Here is a 9,270-nt window from a genome sequence, read left to right as displayed (position 1 = left end):
TGGAGAGAGAGACAAAAGAGAGGGAGGCTCTCAGCTGTTCCACCCCGCAATTACCTGCCTCCAAAACAGACAGATCATAATTGCTTTCGCATTAGCCCAGATCCCGGGCTTGTTCCCCACCCCGCAAACCTCTCCCTCTCCCCCCCCCCCCCCCGCCGCTTTGCCTCGGGGACTCTGAACAAGCAGCTGGCTGGGAGAAGGGAAGAATAAAAGCGAGGGGGGGGGGTGAATTGGTGCCCAATTTTTAAAACTGAAGCCGGATGCTAAAATAAAATAAGGGATGAAAGCACCAAGATTGGCACCTGGCTGGCCTGTCTGTCTGTCTGTCTACCGGTCTATCTATCTCAATCTGTCTGTCTGTCTGTCTGTCTATCTATCTCAATCTGTCTGTCTGTCTGTCTATCGGTCTATCTATCTCAATCTGTCTGTCTGTCTGTCTGTCTATCTATCTCAATCTGTCTGTCTGTCTGTCTATCGGTCTATCTCAATCTGTCTGTCTGTCTCTGTCTGTCTACCTACCTACCTACCTACCTACCTACCTACCTACCTACCTACCTACCTACCTACCTACCTACCTATCTATCTATCTATCTATCTATCTATCTATCTATCTATCTATCTATCTATCATCCTGTCTCATCTATCTGTCTAGCCATCCATCATCTCTCTCTCTCTCTTTATATATATATACACACCCATATACATTCTCTCCCTTTATCACCTATCTATCTAGCATCTATCACCTATCTATCATTTAGCTAGTTATCTCTCATGTATGTATGTATGTATGTATGTATGTATGTATGTATTTGTTTTCTGAGGTTTTCGCGGGTGTTTGTATGTAGGTCTGTGGTTATTCGGGTTTTCTCCCACGTAAAATTGGAAGTGTCTTGACGAAGTTTCGATGAAGTCCCATTCGTCATCTTCAGGCTGGTGTTTTCGGCTTCGTGCTTCTAGGAGCATATATATATTTATCATCTGTCTATCTATCTATCTATCTATCTATCTATCTATCTATCTATCTATCTATCTATCTATCTATCTATCTATCTATCTATCTGTCATCAGATCCAGTGGTGGGATTCAGCCGGTTTGCACCACTTCGGCAGAACTGATAGCTAATTTTCTGTTGCCCAGGCCCAGAATGGACTTCTGGAAGCGGCATCCACACAGAGAACTGGTTGCTCACATATTTGAATCTCACCACTCTATCGATCTATCTATCTATCTATCTATCTATCTATCTATCTATCTATCTATCTATCTATCTATCTATCTATCATCTATCCATCCCTACCATTCCTGTGTACGCGTGTCTCTCTCTTTCTTTCTCCCTTTTGATTCTATTTTTGTTTACGTACGTTTTCTTCCTATTGGATATATTCCCCCCCCCTCCTCCTCCTGGTGTTTCCAAGCAGGGTTGCGGTGGCTGGGTGTTTTTGTATCCCTGTCTGGCAACTCCCTGTTTTTCACTGCATGACATTACAACTGCCCAGTTGTGTGAGATCAAAGGGACCATCTAAATCACATCAAACAAACAAATAATAAAATAAAATAAAATAATAAAATAAAAATAATAAAATAAAAATAATAAAATAAAATAATAAAATAAAATAATAAAATATAAAATAAAATAATAAAATAAATAGTACAATAGCATAAAATAAATAATAAATAATAAAATAAAATAATAAAATAAAATAAATAATAAAATAAAATATAAAATAAAATATAAAATAAAATAAAATATAAAATAAAATAATAAAATAAAATAAAATAATAAAATAAAATAATAAAATAAATAATACAATAACATGAAATAAATAATAAATAATAAAATAAAATAATAAAATAAATAATAAAATAAAATAATATAAAATATAGAATAAAATAAAATGAAATATCTCCCAGAACATTGTCGTTGTCTTCTTCCCCCAAGTGAGGGTGTCTGTTCTTATGGTCCAAAAAGTCATATTGGCAGCCACAAAGCAACAATGGAAGGGCTGCTCATTGTTTATGTGTCCTGCATTGTCCTTTGGGCGTTTTGGACCAGGGCGCCCAGCAGAGACCCCCGGCCCCTTGACCTGCAGAGGGAGAGCCAGAAGCCGCCCCCCACCGTCCCTCTTAACCTCCCCCACCCTCAGGAGCCATGATTATTAAATCAGCATATATTTGCAAGTGAATAAACCCTACAGATTGCCCTTTCTTTTCATGACCTACAGACAGATGCTCTCCAAAAAGAGGCATTTTTTTTTTCAGAAAAGGAATTCATTTTAACGTTATTATCTTATTCAATTTAAAGCCCACCAAACTTCATGATGATTTTTCCCAAATGCTTCCAATCTAGCATTTGGGCAACACAGATGCTTCTTTAAAGGATGCAGGCACTTTAGAATAGAATAGAATAGAATAGAATAGAATAGAATAGAATAGAATAGACGGATTGCAGAATAGAATAGAATAGAATAGAATAGAATAGAATAGAATAGAACAGACAGATTGCAGAATAGAATAGAATAGAATAGAATAGACAGATTGTAGAATAGAATAGAATAGAATAGAATAGAATAGAATAGAATAGAATAGACAGATTGCAGAATAGAATAGAATAGAATCATTGTAGAATAGAATAGAATAGACAGATTGTAGAATAGAATAGAACAGAACAGAACAGAACAGAACAGAATAGAATAGACAGATTGCAGAATAGTGTAGAGTAGAGTAGAATAGAATAGAATAGAATAGAATAGAATAGAATAGAATAGAATAGAATAGAATAGAATAGAATAGAATGGAATGGAATGGAATGGAATGGAATGGAGTGGAGTGGGGTGGGTGAGGTGGGGTGAGGTGGGGTGGGATGGGATGGGGTGGCACAGATTGTAGAACAGAACAGAACAGAACAACAGAGTTGGACATTGGAGGTCATCTAGTCCAACCCCCTGCTCAGGCAGGAAACCCTATACCATTTCAGACAAATGGCTGTCCGGTCTCTTCTTAAAAACTTCCAGTATTTTGAGCATTCACCGCTTCTGGAGGCAGGTTGTTCCACTGGTTAATTGTTCTAACTGTCAGGAAGTTTCTCCTTAGTTCTAGGTTGCTTCTTTCCTTGATGAGTTTCCATCTGTTGCTTCTTGTCCTGCCTTTAGGGGCTTTGGGGAAGAGCTTGACTCCCTCTTCTTTGGGGCAGCCCCTGAGATACTGGAAGACTGCTAACAAGTCACCCCTGGTTTTTCTCCTCATTAAACTAGACATCCCCAATTCCTGCAGCCGTTCTTCCTATGTTTTAGCCTCCAGTCCCCTGATCATCTTTGTTGCTCTTCTCTGCACTCTTTCCAACTCCCAGAATTCATGGACTTCAATTCCCAGAATTCCCTCAACCAGCATGGCTGACGGGGGAATTCTGGGAGTTGAAGTCCATGCATCTAAAAGTCACCAAGATGGGGAAACCCTGCGTTAGGGTCTTTGTGAAGCACCTCGATTTTTGTTTTCTTAAAAAAACCTGATTGCTGGGTTTTTTTTAAGGGTGCATTTTTTTGTCCTAAACTACCCAAGTCTTTTTTATTTGTTGGTTTGTTTTTTGGAGTTGTGTGGCCACAAATATCCAATAAATTGGGTTGATTAGATTAAATTTATCCTGGTGTGAGGATCAGCCAGCAATACTTAATGAAGAGAAGGACGAGGGGGGACAGGATAGCAGCCTTCCAGTATCTCAGGGGCTGCCCCAAAGAAGAGGGAGTCAAGCTCTTCTCCAAAGCGCCTGAAGGCAGGACGAGAAGCAACGGATGGAAACCAATCAAGGAGAGAAGCAACCTAGAACTAAGGAGAAACTTCCTGACAGTGAGAACAATCAACCAGTGGAACAGCTTGCCACCAGAAATCGTGGGCGCTCCATCACTAGTTATTTGTCTGAGATGGTATAGGTTCTCCCTGCTTGGGCAGAGGGCTGGACTAGAAGACCTCCAAGGTCCCTTCCAGCTCCTATTCTATTATTATTATTATTATTACTTTCACCAGGAAAGCAGCCATTCAGACAAACCTTTTGGGGACGTTTTAAAGAAGAGATTTGGAGAATCTGTGAATGCTCCAACACTGAAGTTTTTTAAGAAGAGAATGGACAGCCATTTGTCCAAAATGGTATAGGGTTTCCTGCCTGAGCAGGGGGTTGGACTAGATGACCTCCAAGGTCCCTTCCAACTTTACTATTATTATTATTATTGTTGTTGTTGTTGTTGTTGTTATTATTATTATTATTATTATTACTTTCACCAGGAAAGCAGCCATTCAGACAAACCTTTTGGGGATGTTTTGCCTTTTAAATTTTCCCTGGAAATATTCAGAGATGTCCTACTTGTGCAAAGGTTTGAACTAAAAGACCTCCCAGGTCTGTTATTTCCTCTGTTATTCTGTTATTTTGTGAACCCTAAACCCAGGTCAGCAAACTACACTAGCTATGCTGAGACCCATTGCAGCAGGATCGCGGTGATAGTGAAAAAGTTTCCTGTTGTTTAATCCTTTGCATTTCCCGATGATTAAATTGTGTCGCCTTGCAGAGCGTCTGAAGATCTGCAAAATCGGCAAAACTCATGTTAAAACCTGCCTTATGCAAAGCAGCTTGGCTGCTGATCAGAAACAATTAATCCCTGCCTTTTCCAGGATGTTGTTCTTAATTATTTTTATTTTTCCTTACAAGGCCTATAATTCTGGGATTTCCTGAGCACATACTGTCCTGGCCACTTTTCCAAGGAAGTCCTGATCAGCCAATGAAGCCTGGGCTGTATTTGCTGCAGACAGTCGCATATAAAGCCATAAGACCCTCACCTTTATAAACAAAAATGCCATCCAAAAGGAACCACGGTGGATAGGATGAGTCTCATTTATCATGGTGTTTTGGTTAAACATTTGAGGGTCTGCTTCTTTGCAGGTGGGTTTATTGGCAAGTATTTATGAGAAAATTGAACCCAGTTTTTGGGAGGAAAGAAAGAAAAAGAAAGGAGGGAGGGAGGAAGAAAGAAAGAAAGAAAGAAAGGAGAAAGAAAGGAGAAAAAAGAGAAAGAAAGAGAAAAAAGGAAAGAAAAAGAAAGAAAGAAAGAAAGAAAGAAAGAGAAGGAAGGAAGGAAGAGGAGAAAGAAAGAGAGAGAGAAAGAAAAAAGAAAGAAAGGAGGGAGGGAGGGAGGAAGGAAGGAAGGGGAGAAAGAAAGAAGAGGAAAGAAAGAAAAAAGAAAGGAAAAGGAGAAAAAGAAAGAAAGGAGAAAAATAGAGAGAGAAAAAGAAAGAAGGAAAGAAAGAGAAAGAAAGAAAGAAAGAAGGAAGAGAAAGAAAGAAAGAAAGAAGGGAGGGAGGGAGGAAGAAAGAAAGGAAGGAAGGGGAGAAAGGAAGAAAGAAAGGGAGGGAGGGTAGAAAGAAAGAAAGAAAGAAAGGGAGGGAGAGTAGAAAGAAAGAAAGAGAGAAAGAGAGAGAAAGTAAGAAAGAAAGAAAAAGAAAGAAAGAAGGAAGGAAGGAAGGAAGGAAGGAAGGGGAGAAAAAGAAAGAAAGAAAGAAAGAAAGAAAGAAAGAAAGGGAGGGAGGGTAGAAAGAAAGGAAGAGAGAAAGAAAGAAAGAAAGAAAGAAAGAAAGAAAGAAAGAAAGAAAGAAAGAAGGAGAAAGGGAGGGAGGGTAGAAAGAAAGAAAGAGAGAGAGAGAGAGAGAGAGAGAGAGAAAGAAAGAAAGAAAGAAAGAAAGAAAGAAAGAAAGAAAGAAAGGGAGGGAGGGTAGAAAGAAAGAAAGAAAGAAAGAAAGAAAGAAAGAAAGAAAGAAAGAAGGAGAAAGGGAGGGAGGGTAGAAAGAAAGAGAGAGAGAGAGAGAAAGAAAGAAAGAAAGAAAGAAAGAAAGAAAGAAAGAAAGAAAGAAAGAAAGAAAGAAAGAAAGAAAGAAAGAAAGAAAGAAAGAAAGAAAGGCATTACAGTCCTCTGTGCTTCAGACAGACAGGCAAGCAGGCAGGATCGTATATTTCCCCCACAATTTGCAAGGGCACCTCCGGCCTTTTGACCATCATTCCGAGGCTTAATGGACAGGAAGCTAACTTGAAAAGATTGCCAAATATTGACAGGCCTCATCTGGTATATTTCAGAAAAATCAGTGGCAGTTTGCCATAGACCCGGCCTCTGGCTCCACCTAGAGGCGGAGATTTCATCTGCAACCCTTTAATCTATAAATCCCAGTTGAGTAAAATGGGGGTTGAAATCATTGGCGTTATTCATGCAACCGTTTGTGGGGAGCAAAGGATCACAGGCATCCCTTAACTAGTGTTTCTCCATGTGGGCCGCTTTAAGACTTGCAGATGTCAGCTCCCAGAATTCCCCATGTTGGCTGGGGAATTCTGGGTGTTGAAGTCTACAAGTCTTAAAGTTGCCAAGTCTGGAGATCCCCGTCCTAAAGCAATCTGGGACCACTTGATTATCTTTCTGTCTTTCATCTCTGCAGAAATAAAATCTGAGCAGGCATGCAACTAGACAACCATTTGTCTGAAATGGTATAGGGTTCCCTGTCTGAGCAGGGGGCTGGACTAGATGACCTCCAAGGTCCCTTCCAGCTTCTTCTCTTCTCTTCTCTTCTCTTCTCTTCTCTTCTCTTCTCTTCTTTTCTCTTCTCTTCTATATTCCTATTCAATTCTATATTTCTATTCTATTCTATTCTATTCTATTCTATTCTATTCTATTCTATTATTATTTTCTATTCTATATTCTATTCTATTATTATTTTCTATTGTATTCTAGTATTTTCTTTGTTCTATTCTATTATTATTTTCTATTCTTATTTTCTATTCTATATTCCATTATTCTTGGGCGTTCTTCACTGGAGGTTTTTAAGAAGAGACTGGACAGTCACTTGTCTGAAATGGTATAGGTTCTCTTGCTTGAGCAGGAGGCTGGACTAGAAGACCTCCAAGGTTCCTTCCAGCTCTACTCTACTCTACTCTACTCTACTCTACTCTACTCTACTCTACTCTACTCTACTCTACTCTACTCTACTCTACTCTACTCTACTCTATTCCACTCCACTCCACTCCACTCCATTCCATTCCATTCCATTCCATTCTAATTATTCTATTCTATTCTATTCTATTTATCTGGGAGTCCCAGTGGACAATCACTTAAATGTGAGCCCGCCGTGTGCTGCAACTGCCAAAAAAGCCAACACAGTCCTGGGCTGTATCAACAGAGGGATGGCATCAACATCAGATGAAGTGTTAGTACAGCTTTATACTGCACTGGTGAGGCCATACTTGGTATACAGCATTCAGTTCTAGTCACCACCATACAAAACACTATACAAAAAAGATGCTGAGAACCTAGAAAGAACTATTGGTAACTAAACAGATTTTTCCGTGGAAAAATTAGAGCTGGTTTTGCTTCTTCAGTACCAAGATGTATATTCAATAAAGTTTATCTTTTTTTATGGCATCTCAAAGCCATGAAGATTCCTTAATATTGAATTCGCTGGACGGACAGCTGACACCAACTTGTATGGATTAAAAAAAAATAGGGAACATAAAGAAGGCAACACCACACTTAAAGGTTAACATTTATTTACACACCAGTGTGCAAAGTGCTGTACAGAATGGCGCATTCCCGCCGAGTAATATCGGTCAACCGGTTTTGAAAAGTGACCCGTCTTCAGATATTGGTCATCCTGACTTTCGTTCCTCAAGATGGCACCCATGTCCTCTGCTAGCCAAAGAGGCTGGGGATGATGGGAGCTGAAGGTTAAATTAGTGGTGGGCACAGCTTGGAGAATGTGGCCATGAAGTCTTTGTTCCTTCAAGAAATTTCACCATTTCTTCTACCGATAGAAGACTGGAACAGTTGAAGGAGGGAGAAAAAGTCCTACCTTGTCTGTCCGTTGTACATAATTTGCTCCCCCCCCCACCATACATTTGAAAATAAAATATAAGCCAGGGAGGTCCGGATACGAAATGAAAGTTTCTTGTCTCCATGCCAGGAGTGTTTGGAGAAGTCAGACTTTCTACAAATCCAGGTTTGGTGAAAAGCTTTAAGTTGGTTTATCAATGGCTTAATGCAGTGTTCCTCACCCTTGGCTACTCTTAAGACGTGTGGACTTCAATTCCCAGAATTCCTCAGGCAGCATGGCTGGCTGAGGAATTCTGGGACTTGAAGTCCACATAGAGATAGTCCTTGACTTACAACCACTTGTTTAGTGATGGTTCAAAATTATAATGGCACTGAAAAAGGTGACTTGAGACTGTTTTTCACACTTACGACCTCTGCAGCAAAAGTCATGGCCACATGATCGAAATTCAAACACTGAAAGATCAGCTGCTCTTTGTCAACCACACACCAACAGGGCAAGTCCCTTGTATTTAAAGAAATAGCAAATCCCTCTGCCTTCTACCACGGATGATGTTACCTAGTTGGGTCATGAAATGTTTGCAAGAAAACCACCAAGCTCAGAGAGCATCAGGGCCCCACAGTCCTCCTCCTCCTCCTCCTCCTCCCTTCTAGCACTGATGATGTTCCGTAGTTGGGTCATGAAACGTCTGCAAGAAAACCACCAAGCTCAGAGAGCCCCAAGGACCCCACAGTCGTCGTCGTCCTCCTCCTCCTCCTCCCTTCTAGCACTGATGATGTTCTGTAGTTGGGTCATGAAACGTCTGCAAGAAAACCACCAAGCTCAGAGAGCCCCAAGGACCCCACAGTCGTCGTCCTCCTCCTCCTCCTCCTCCCTTCTAGCACTGATGATGTTCCGTAGTTGGGTCATGAAACGTCTGCAAGAAAACCACCAAGCTCAGAGAGCCCCAAGGATCTCACAGTCCTCCTCCTCCACCACCACCTCTCTGCAAACCACTCTCCCTTCTAGCACTGCTGATGATACCTAGTTGGGTCATGAAATGTCTCCAAGAAAACAGCCAAGCTCAGAGAGCACCAAGGACCCCAGAGTCCTCTTCCTCCTCCTTCCCCTCCTCCTCTCCTCCTCCTCCTCTTCCCCTTTTCCTTCTGCTCCGCTCCACAAACCCCACTCCCTTCTAGCACTGATGATGTTACCTAGTTGGATAATGAAACATCTGCAAGAAAGCAACGGAGCCCAAAGACCCCACAATCCTCCTCCTCCTCCTCCTCCTCCTCCTCCTCCTCCTCCTCCTCCTCCTCCTCCTCCTCCTCCTCCTCCTCCTCCTCCTCCTCCTCCTCCTCTCCACAAACCCCTCTCCCCTCTAGCACTAATGTTATAACCTAAGTTGGTAGTGAAAAGTCTGCAAGAAAACAAGATAGCTTA

Source organism: Crotalus tigris, unplaced genomic scaffold (genome assembly GCF_016545835.1).
Source record: "Crotalus tigris isolate CLP2741 ecotype Arizona unplaced genomic scaffold, ASM1654583v1 scf7180000018755.946041584:351173, whole genome shotgun sequence".
Classification (NCBI taxonomy): Eukaryota; Metazoa; Chordata; class Lepidosauria; order Squamata; family Viperidae; genus Crotalus; species Crotalus tigris.
The sequence above is the reverse complement of the archived record's forward strand: the minus strand, read 5'-3'. Positions refer to the sequence as shown.